The sequence below is a fragment of the Cavia porcellus genome, unplaced genomic scaffold, assembly GCF_034190915.1.
Source record: "Cavia porcellus strain 051 isolate PalLab524CR breed Dunkin Hartley unplaced genomic scaffold, mCavPor4.1 scaffold_1, whole genome shotgun sequence".
In the NCBI taxonomy this organism is placed as follows: Eukaryota; Metazoa; Chordata; class Mammalia; order Rodentia; family Caviidae; genus Cavia; species Cavia porcellus.
The window spans coordinates 142,263,263-142,275,103 of NW_026947484.1; the positions used below are offsets into that span (position 1 = coordinate 142,263,263).

Below are 11,841 nucleotides of genomic sequence, written 5' to 3' on the forward strand. Positions count from 1 at the left end.
TAAAGAAACTGTTTTAGCCCTTGACCAGGGATGATTGCCTCATTTCCAGCATGAGCACAAAAAGGGGTTGGGTGGTTCAGTTGTCAGATTCTCAGCTCCCACCTGGGAGACCCTGGTTCTGATTCCCTGCAGTGTAGCAGTCATTCCTCTCCTTTTGTTCCCAAGCTTCTGTCCATCGTCCTGCCCCTCTAGGGCAACTAAGATCTTTTCTGGGATTCCAACCCAGGATCAGCTGTGAATGTAACCGAGTAAGAAAAAGAGAGAAATACCTGTTCTCTCTGACACTTCTCAGGTGTAAGACATCTTAATGGCGTTTCCAGAGGCACACACCAGTGGCTCTCTTTGAGTAGCAAGTGTACTTGTCATGTTGGTCTCTGCGATTGTGCATAACTGGTTATGTTGTTCACTCTCAGATTTAGGGGTTTCCAGCCATCTTTCCACTGTTGCTTTCTTTTTGAGTTCCACTGCTGTCTGAGAATCTACTTTGTATGATTTTCACTTTTATTTGTAGAAATGATTTATGGGCCAGGTAGGGCAGAACCGACTGTTTCTCAGGAGCTTGAGAGGAATCCATGTTTTGCTGCTGCTGAATGAAGCATCTGTAGACATCAGATGCATCCCAGTGCCAGAAGGTACTTCCTGCTCAGCTTGGTCCTGGCTGCTGCTGAGTCCTCAGTTACTGATAGAGGGAGGCCCAGGCTTGACTTGCTTGAGATTCTCTTAGTTTTTGCCTCCTGAAATCTGACACCTTCTGATACCTTCAGCTGCCTTGCTATAAAGGACTGGATTTTATCCTCTTGAAGAAGGGACCCCTTCATTACAGTGTCCGACTCCTGTGGGGATTTTCATTGCCTTGAAGGCTTCGCTTCACAACATTAATTCAGCTCTGGTGTTCATGTTAGCAGCCACCGCTCCTGGAGATGGCCCAGCTGGAGACAGAGTGTGTGGGCAGAGGAAAGAGGGGTTCACCCAGGTCCCCCTCAAGCATGCTGGTTGGTCGAAGAAACCAGTGTGGAGCAACTATCCAAAGCGGGGAGGGCACAGAAGAGCCCTGGCCTCTGTTCTGGCCTCTTCTGCGATGGACTCCTTCGTGGGAAAGCAGAAACCCAGAAAACTCCAGGTCCAGCTAGCATGCACACATTAAACTAACAATTGGAAGAGGATGTTTGCTCCTATTGGGGAACATTTGGGATTTCAGATAAGCTGCAACTTGAAATCAAGAAAGGTTGAAATGGGGACTTGTCAAGAAACCAAGGATATTAGTACTCAGACAGAAGCAGCAGATGCTGCAAAGGCCTTGATTCTTGGGTTTCAGGTGCAAGACGACTTTCCCTCCTCAGGCTGGGTGACCTCTTTCTAGAGTCTGTTGAAGTTACAGTGTTAAACCTCTAAAGCGAGACCAATGTCAAGGGCACTAGGAAAAATTCCTGGCAAAGGAAGAAAAATCTCACCATGGAGAACGTGGCCGGAGTACAGAGATTCTCAGCTGATGTGAACATTCACATCCTTGGCTCTTTCCAAAACATCGAGATGGCAAGAACTGTCATTTGCAACCTCATCCTGGCAAATCCTCCATCAGATATGCAATTTAGAATCCTCTCATTTAGAAGAAACTTACTGCATAAACACGTGTATATAAATTTTGGGTTTATTCATAAAGCTGTAAACATTTTTTCTCAGTATACTGTAATTAGAAGAATCCCCTCAAAAAAACCAAAATTGAAACCAAAACCAAAACTTAAACCAGAACCAATACAGCTAGCAACCTGTACCTGTCAGTCCTTTAGATCAGCCCCTAGCAAATGAATAGTTTAGTATCATAGTTAGTTGCGAAAGGAATTAGAAAGGCAACCTAATAAAAGAATGAGTTGTCTGTGGCAGACAAGAGCCAGATTTCTGGGGATCAGTATGAGCAGAGCTTACTGTTCTGCACCTCTTTTCTTCTACTTTATCTGTGTCTTGGTATTTAAAATGAGTCTCTTCCTAAAGATCAGTGGAACAGAATACAAGATGCAGAAATAACTCCAGACATACTAAGCCACCCTATCTTTGACGAGGTTCCAAACACACTCACTGGAAGAAAGGTAGCCTCTTTAGTAAATGGTGCTGGAAAACCTGGCTCTCCACATGCCGAAGATTAAATTACATCTTTCATTATGTACTACAGTACATTCAGAATGGGTCAAAGATCTTCATAATGAAACAGAAACTAAATCTACTGGAAGACAAAGCAGGGAAATCTCTTGAAGACATTGGTGTAGGCAAAGACTGTATGAACAGAGCCCTAATTCTACAGGAACTATCACAAAGAATCAACAGCTGGGATCTCATCCTATTGAAATACTTTTGCACAGCAAGAGAAACCACCAAGAGAGTGAAGAGACAACCCACAGTGTGGGAAAAAATATTTGCGAGCTGTTCCTCTGATAAAGGATTACTATCGAGAACATATACAGAACTCAAAAAAAAAAAAAAATTCCTCCCAGTTTTAAAGACCCAAGCCAAAAATGGGTATCTCTGATGAATATACTCTTCTCAGATGAAGAAATACAACTGGAAAATAGATACATGAAAAAATTTTTAACATCACTGGTCAGTTGAGAGATGCAAATTAAAACCACAGTGAAATTCCACCTCATCCCAGAAAGAATGGCTACTCTCAAGAAGTCAAGCAATAATAATGCTGGAGGGGCTATGGGGAAAAAGGAAGCCTTCTCCAGTGTTGGTGGGATTGCAGACTGGTGCAAACACGGTGGAAATCAGTGTGGAGATTCCTCAAAACACTAGGATTGGAGGTCCCATTCAACACAGCTCTTTCCCTTCTGGGTATCTTCCCAGAAGAATTAAAAACATCGCATAACACAGCAATATATGTGGACCCAAATTTATATCAGCACAATTTGTAGTAGCCCAATCCTGGAAACAACCTAAATGCCCATCAACAGAGGAATGGATTCAAAAGATGTGGCAGTACTTAGCCATAAGGAAGGATAAAGTAGAGACATTTACAGGTAAATGGATGCAACTTGAGGCCATACACATAAGTGACATAAACCAGACGCACATGTCTAAACATCATATTGTCTCCCTAGAGTGAGGAGCTGAAAGTAATAATGTGTGTGTGCACATAAAGATATATGGTAGGTAAGCTAGTTATACTGCTAATTTCTCTTAGTTTGCTGAAAAGAATGCTTTGTGCTAATATTGTTTGGACACCTCAATGCACGTATCTTGTATGCTGCATAACTGACTTAAAGATAAAAATGTATTAACCATTGGTACTTTCTATCCTACTTTTAAATTTTGTTGTTTTTTTTTCTTTAAAATGAAAATATGGGCCAGAGCTATAGCTCAGTGGCAGAGTGTGTGCCTGGCAAGCACAAGGTCCTGAGTGTAATCCCAGGTACAAAATAAATGCATAATTCTCTCTCTCTTTTTTTTTTTTTTTTTACAAAGGTAGATAGAATGAGTCTCTTGCTGAGCATGGTGGCCCAACCATGTAGTCCCAGCTCCACAGAGGCTAAGACACAAGGATCATATGAGCCCAGCTGTTCTAGGACATCCTGGGCTACCTAGTTTAATCCTGTTTCAAGGAAGGAAGGAAGGAGAGAAGGAAGAGAAAAGTATCTTTTCCTCTCTGGTGCACTCTGTTTTGATATACTTAGACCTTTCCATTTATTGTAGTGACTGATGTAGTTGGATTAATGGCTACCATCTTTGTAACTGTTTCTATCATTCATCTTCTCCATTTTTTGTCTTCTTCCTTTTTCTTCATTCTCCTCTCCCCCTCTCAGCTCTCCCTGTCTGTAGCGTTCACTTTGGCACACGTAACTGAACACTAGGCTTCCCCCCTGAACCACTTCCCTAGCTCCCCTTTTTATTAATTCGTTTTGAGACAGGGTCTGGCTAACTTGGTAAATTACTCAGGCTGGCCTCAGGTTTTCGATAGTGCTGAGATTGCAGGCCTGCGGGAATGCACTGCCTTCTGTTTTCTCTTTAACTGAACGTTTTAGCCCATTCCATGTTCTCTTCTGGCTTATTACAGAAATTCTATTTAGTTAACTAATTAACTATTACTGGGTACTGGAGGTTGAACCTGGGATGCTTTACCACTGATTCGCATCCCCCTGCCCTTTTTAGTTTTTATTTTCAGACAGAGCCTTGCTAAATTATCTGGGCTGAGCCCAAATCTACAATCTTCGTGCCTCATCCTCTTGAGTGGCAGGGATTATAGCCCCACACCTCTGTACCAGCTTTTCTTACTTTTATGAGACAAGGTCTTGCTTTGTAGCTCAGGCTGGCCTGGAACTTGGAATCCTCCTGACTCAGCCTTAGAAGTTCATGGATGCCAGCCGTGGTGGCACATGCCTGTAATCCCAGCCTTCCAAAGGCTGAGTCAGAAGGATTCCTGTAAGTTTGAGGCCAGTGTGGGCTACACAGGGAGTTCCAGGCCAGTGGGAACTATATGGGAGACCGTATCTCAAAAAAAAAAAAAAAAGTTTTTGGCTTGTAGGTGTGCCCCACCCAGCTATTTCTTTATCACATTTTAGCAGTCATCCTGTTGTGTACAGTATACATTCACACCTAATGGATGCCAACTTTTGTTTCATTTTTTTCTATAGCGCTGGAGATTGAACCCACATAGGGTGTTATGTGTGTTTGACAGGCATTATCACTGAGCCACATTCCTAAACCTAATCTAGGTCTTTTTGTTTTAAGAAAGGTTAGCACATGTTTTTCTAGGAAATTGTTTTGCTGTCTTGCTACGACTTGGTTTTCCCTATAATACAGAGAGGATAGATATATAGGTAGAAATTCACACATGGGTTTTTTTAAAAATTATTTACGGGAACAGATTATATAATGCAAGATGTAATGAACAGATACTCTGAGGAAGAGACGCTAAGAAACCCGAGGCTAATTTTGTAGCATTATGATATAAATTCTAGCAATACTATTGTTCGCTGGTTAGAATGACATTGGACTGGTTTCTTGAGTTCAATTTCAGCATATGTAGAGATGGGGACAGCTATCACAAAGAGAATGAGAAATGCGATGGTAGTTATTATTGTCTTCCCTAATTTGGAACTTGAGGACCTAAAAAGCCTTCATCATCCTGTAATGATTTGATTAGTTCTATAATATGCAATAAGTATATAAAGTGGGTGAAGATGGGGACAACTATTTGTAAGAAACTAGAGACAGTTAGATAGACAGTGAAGATCTTCAGTGGACTTGCTTTGAAATCTGTATTTCTTTAAATTGTTTTTTTAACTGTTTTGTTCTGTTTTGATATGTTTAATCTTACCCTCTTTGAGATGTAAAACAAATGTGTAGGACTGATAACCATATTACTGAGCTTTTGTTCGATCATAGAGCAGAACGGTTTGTAGTGTCACTTTTTGAATGTCATTCTAAATACTTTAATTCTATAACCTGAACAGCTATTTCTAAGATGACAATGTGTAACTTATCAACCAGCAATTTCTTACCATTTGAATTTCTGTCATTTTGTATTATTTCTACCCTTTTTTTAGCTACATGTATTTTTTTGTTTCCTTTTCTTTAAATAAAAAAAAAGAAAAGAAAGGTTAGCACTATGTAGCTAGTCTTGAGCTCATTATGTAGCTCAGGCTGGCCTCAAAATTGTGGCAGTTGTCCTCCCTCAGCCTCCTGAGTGCTGAGATTACAAGTGTGCGCTACCAGGCCCAGCTCATAGAAGATTCTAAAGCTGTGTTCATTTCAGAAATTTCCCAAACTCAATTTCTAAATGAGATCACTTTGGCAGTTCCAGAGGGCCCCTGTACTATCTCAAAAGAACTTATTCTTTCTCCTGATAAAACAGATTTTGCCATAATTATGTTTATCTTATCTGTTAAATTTGCTAGGGGAAGAGTTGTCAAGTAAGAAATGATTGGGTTGGATGGAACATGCACAAGGTTGGGGACTGAACCTCCAACCCATAAATAGTTCATATTTGTATTATATTTATATGTAAATAGGTTATCGATCCAAATCCCAAAACCTGCATGCTGCTCCTGGATATCTGTTATGCTCTGCAAGAACATTATCAATCGTAAGTTTAGTTATGTTCAAATATGACATTTGAGGCTATCTTAAAACATCACATTTAAGATCTTGTATGTCCAACAAATTTTTTTTTACTTTGCGTTTTTATTGTAATGAACTGCCATCAAATCTTTTTTCGTGGCCCTTGTTTCCTGCCTTCCATAGATAATTCGTTGTTTTACTACATTGCCTTTATTCCTTTCCCAAATAACTGTGGTCCTAAACTATTTCCACTTCTAGGAGGTTTCTGAAAAGCATTGACAAGTAGAAGTTTCTAACTTCAGCATCATACAGTTGGACTTGATAAGAATTGTCCAGAACTCTTGAGAAGAAACAGATTGGTTTATAAATCTGGTAACCAAACATCAAGTGAAGCGATAATTAATCCTGGGCATGGTGGTGCATGCCGGTAGTCCCAGCATCCGGGAGGCTAACGCAAGGTGATGACTTTAAATTGAAGGCCAACCTTGGCTACATAATGAGCTCAAGGCCAGATAATCTCATAAAAACAAAAAAACAGTGCCAGGAATACAGGTCAACAGGCACAGTGCCCGCCTGGCCAGCGCAAGGTCATGAGTTTGATAAAAATCAAACTAAAGCAATAAAAGTGAAACAAGTATTAATTCTGTGGGATTGAGTGAACAGATGAAGGATTGATTTTGGGGGTCTTTTGTTTGAGACATTGCTTGTTCTCATGTTTTACTTTTAAAATCGAAGGAAAACTTTACATACAGTTGCTGTCCCTACTTGACAGCAACTTTGTAAAGCAGACCTTTGTGAACAAAGATGAAGGAATTATTTTTTTTCTTACTGGACCATCTCTAGAATTTGGGTACAGTTCAGGATTACTCTTGTTTTCATGGCAATAAAAGGTCTGCCTGAAGTTCAACAGGGATTTCTTCTCTTTGAAGTTGGCTAGACTTGTCGAGAACATCTTTTTTGACTGTGTTCATCACATCAGTGAGACTGGGCACTTTGAAATGATTAAGGTGGCTTTACAAAGCCCATAAAGGTTCTTCGTTCAAACCAGGCCTGGTACTGGGCTTAAAGAGTCCAGCTTCATGAGAGGAAGGCCCGAGAAAGAAAGACAATTTTGAAAAGAGAGCGGGTCATCCCAATCGGTAGGTGTTATAGGCAAAATCAGATGGCAAGCGCTAGGTTTGGCTCGACTTGGCTTTGCTCAATTTGCCAGCTAGGACAGGCTTTTAAACTGGTTTGCTTATTAAAAGTTCCCACAAAGCTGACTTCCAAAGAGCTAGGGAGCTCATCTGTGCTCTTGCTGCACTCAGGTAAATAATCAAATCATGTATAAGGAAACCGTGCTACCTTCCAAATTAGTTTTACTGTGATTATCTCTAATAAAAGTGGGGGTAACTTTAGAGGAAAACTTTACATTTCAATAAAATTGTGGCGCATATATATGTATATATACACAGACACAGACAGATAGCTAGATAGACATACCAATATCAGATTTTAGTCTTTTTACAGTCCTTGCAATTTTGGTATCTACAATCTGCCCTGTTTCTGAAGTCTGACAGGCTGGACCTGCACTTCTGATGTAAAAAGTTAAGAGGAGAACCTTTAAACCTAACGTGAGGGCTACTTAAGGGTGGCCCTAGATTCCAGATGTCATGCCAGAGCAATTGACATGCAACCAAGAAAACACTCTTCAAACCCAAATTAAGTGTTCTAAGACTCACTCCCTCTCACTTCTCAGAGTGAGTCGTATGTTCCTTCCAGCTGTTCAGACTCTTTCTTTTGTTAATTTTGGTTGGTTTGGTTTGTGGGACCCTTGGCCAAAAAGCGTACTCCAGTCTTTGCTATCTTCCTCTCAGTGATCAGCACTGGTTCTCCCTGGTGTACCATGTTCTCTCAAAGGGCTTAAATATGTATCCTCTGTCTCCCAAGCCACTAGAGTGTGCCTGCTGTTCTGTGGGTCTCTGGCCCTGAGGACAATGATTCAGGAGGATTTTGGAGGAGCAGGAGGAGAAAGAGGATCAGGAAGAGGAGGAAGACGAGGAGGAAATGAGGAGGAGGAGGAGATAGAGACCAGATTACATAATGAGTTCAAATCCAGCCAGGAATGCAGAGTAGTTACTGTCTCAAGCAAGGCAAAGCAAAGCAAAGCAAAGCAAAGGGAAAACAAATGACAAAACAGCACAACAGTATGCTACTGTGTTGGTCTTACTGTGATTGGTCTGTGATTAGAGCAGCAAAGAACAAGATCCACATCACAAAGAAAATGTCTGCAATGAGGCTGCCGTGGTGATTTATTTATTTATTTATTTATTTGGTCTTTTTCGGGTTTTTTTTTTATCGGTACCAGGGATCGAACTCACGACTGCCTGCAAGGCAGGCGCTTATGCCGCTGAGCTAAACCCCCAACCCCTGCCATGCTATTTTATGTGACCCTCACTCAGACAAAGCCAAAGCGGCCAGGACATTCATGGATAGCAGGACTTGTACTTCGATTTTGGTCAATCTCATAAATAAGAGGAGAGCAGAAAGGAATAATTGTTTCAGCAAAACTTTTTGGGCTGAGAAGTCCCAGAGCTTTGAATTCCTTCATGGAAAAACGAAAGTCAGCATCAGCACTGAAACAACCAGAGATGTTACCAAGCAAAAACCACCCATCTCTAACCATCCACCTTCTACTCTAACCAATCAAATTTATTTCCTGTTTTGCTTCCCAGGAACACATTAGAAAGTGTCCTCTCTTCCCCCCACATACAGTGTCTGAGCTGCTTAGAGTCAGGCTGATTTATGAATTACTGAATGCTCAAGTTCTCTTTTTAAAATTTTAGTGTGCTCACGTTTATCTTTAACAGTCTGAAGTTACCTGGAGATGGGTGTAACTATCTGGTGCGACAGTGTTTTATTATACATAAAAACTGTACCTCTCTAAGAGAATTTGCACAGGCACACCCTGTGCGCCAGCAAGCTCTTCTTGGAAAACAAGATTCATGCACTTTTCTTTCTCTGGTGCTCAGAACTGAACAGAGGGAAATTGCACTGACCTAAATTTAGCTCATCCCTTTCTAAAAATCTGAACTACTTTGTTATTTATAGGCAGAGTCTTCCTAAGTCACTAAATTGCTCAGGTTGGGCTGGAAATTTCCCTTTTCTGCCTTAATTTTGCTGGGATTGTCAGTGTGTGTCATCACACCCAGCTATACTTTTGTTGTTGTTTTTGAGGCAAGGTCTTGATATGCAGTTCAGGCCGGCCTTGAGCTCATTTTGTAGCCCAGGCTAATGTTAAACTCACAACAATCCTCCTGGTTCAGCCTCCGGAATGCTGGGATTACAGGCATATATCACCACAGCAGCTTTGTACTTTTCTGACTGTGTAATTTGTAGTTATAATAGATACACATTGGAATGGAGGCATGTTGGTCAACTGTCAGAAAACCGTGTGTCTCCGTGTCAGAGCCATGACTCTTGGCTGCATCAGTATGGAGTGGATTTTAGTCACAGGGCTGTTTTGTGGCCAGCTTGAGTGTTTTATGTAAACATTAAACAAGGTTGCTTACTTTTTACTTTAATTCAACAAACATATTCATGATCAGAAGCACTCTGTGTCTGGATGTCTCCCCAAAATCTCCTGTAGGCATGGAGGCAGGCTCATAGTTTGTTATTAATTCAGGGTCCAGTGCTGAGATTATGGGGTGAGTGCCACATCCGCCCTAGATACAATATAAAGGACAGAAAGAGTGTCTCTTGGCTCCTCCTTTTTAAATTTTTTTCTCTCGCTGCTTTTGCTGACTTATGGCCACCATGAACTATTTCTCTGCCATGCCACCCTGCCTTGGAGCCAGCTGAGTGTGGATTGTAAGCTCCACAAACTGTGAGCTAAATAAACCTTTCCTTCCTTAACTTTGAGTGTTAAGTATTTTGTCTCAGCAAGGAGAGAAAAAAGTAACTGAAACCGACTCCAAACAAACAAAACGTTACTACAACAACAACAGCAACAACAAGGCAATGTTTGTTCTTTTCTGGCTGATAGGTCTTTATAGAGTGCAGCTGGAGTTCCAGGAGGTGGTAGGTGCCATGGGACCAAGGAAGCCAGGAATGTCACGTTCTGCCCTGAGCATCCTGGGACAGTGAGATAACTGTGAAGCCAGGAAAAGGGAAATGAGCGTGTGCTTGCAGGCCTTTCCCGGCAGGCAAGTGTGGTAAAGTGAGTCAGAGGGCGGTGTGTAATGGCTGCTTGTAGCAGTCTTCCCTTTAGTCGTGCCTTGAGGCCAAGGTGAAGTCAGAGGTTACACCTGGGGTTAATCTGTGCGTGCTGATGGTGACATGTGTTTCCTCACTTAGGACAACAGTGCAGTGCATATTCATGTGGGTTCCATGGTGTAATGGTGAGCACTCTGGACTCTGAATCCAGCGATCTGAGTTCAAATCTCGGTGGGACCTTACTGTTTAGCTGTGCTGAGGACAATTTTCCTCCGCAGTGTAAAGGACAGCCTCTGAAAAGCGTGGCGCCCAGGATTTTAGTCAAAGGGGTGATTCAGGTCCCTCTGTCCTGGGAACCTGTGGATGGAGGCTTAAACAGAACAGAACCTAAACAAAAGCAAGAAACCTGGGGGCCCTAGAGTCCTCTCGCACCCATTCTTTTAGGAGGCAGGCAGGTTCCCCACCAGAGATGGAGGCTGTGTAGGTAGGCCAGGGCTCTCCAGGTCTCAGTGTCCTCCCGCTCTCGGTTCCATTGCGGGGCTCAGCCGGGTCCCCTGCGCCCTCTGTCGGCTTCTCAGGAGTCTGCGGAGGGAAACCAGGCTGCAGGGGAGTCTGTGTCGACGGGGAATTTGTCGACCCCCACCTCCGGGTGTTGGCGCCTGGGTGCCCCCTTGGCCACCTCGCTTGGGGCACTGCGCACCCTCGGCCCCCTGATCTCGCTGACGTCGGAGGCCCGGCCCGGCCCGCCCGGGGACCCAGCGCCTGGGCCAGGGCCCCCAGTGCTCAGGTAACCCCTGGGCCTCAGGGCAAAGATGCCTGTGGGCACAGAAAAGGGGCCACCGGTTCCGCGCCCTGCGATGTCTCTCCCCTGGAACACCTGGCAATTGCACCGACTATCTTGGGGTAAGGAGAGTAGAAATGAGAGCAATCGTGGCGGCCTGAGCTCAGCGCCGAACAACGGAGTTTCTGTTTGGGGTTTGTGGTTGGAGTCCTGAGCTCGCGGTGCTGTGTTTTATGCAGGTGGCTTATTGTACTCTGCATGCTTGCTCCCTGGCTGTTTAGATTCGGATTTCGAACTCTGCGCGATCCCCTGCCTCAACCGGAGTACTGGATTACAGCATGCGCCTTCACGCCAGACCATTTAACATTTATTTCAGAGTTCTTCCCTCGTACTTTGTTTATAGTTTTCTTTGTCTTTTTGAGACAAAATTTCGCTATGCACTTCAGACTGGCCTTGAACTCATGTTTTGGCCCAGGCTGGCCTCGAACTCGGAGAACTTCTGTGAACAGGATTTTGTATGTCATTTGTGTTATTCCCGGCTTTTCCATTCAATCAATCTTGACCCCAATCAATCTTATTATTCTTTGCATCACCTAAAACCTGTTGGACGGATTTTTCATGGTCCTTTGCTATGTTTAAGAAATCTTTCATGATTGCTAATCACAATGCTCACATCTTTATGTGATAGTGTGTCCTGATGGTGACTCATTGTGCTGTTGTTTATGGATTAAGAACTGGTGGTCAACTCAACGCCAGCTGAAGTACATCAGCCTGGCGCCGAATGAAGATGCTCCACCTGAAGAAAGTTGCCAGTG

At 42.9% G+C, this 11,841-nt stretch overlaps 1 non-coding gene and 1 pseudogene across 1 annotated transcript; both read left to right on the forward strand.

Moving 5' to 3' along the window:
- Nucleotides 1-513: 513 nt before the first annotated feature.
- Nucleotides 514-10,729, forward strand: LOC100720664 (RNA-binding protein PNO1-like; annotated as a pseudogene).
- Nucleotides 10,414-10,485, forward strand: Trnaq-cug (transfer RNA glutamine (anticodon CUG)). The gene has a single exon. It is a non-coding gene; the product is annotated as a tRNA-Gln (tRNA).
- Nucleotides 10,730-11,841: the final 1,112 nt, after the last annotated feature.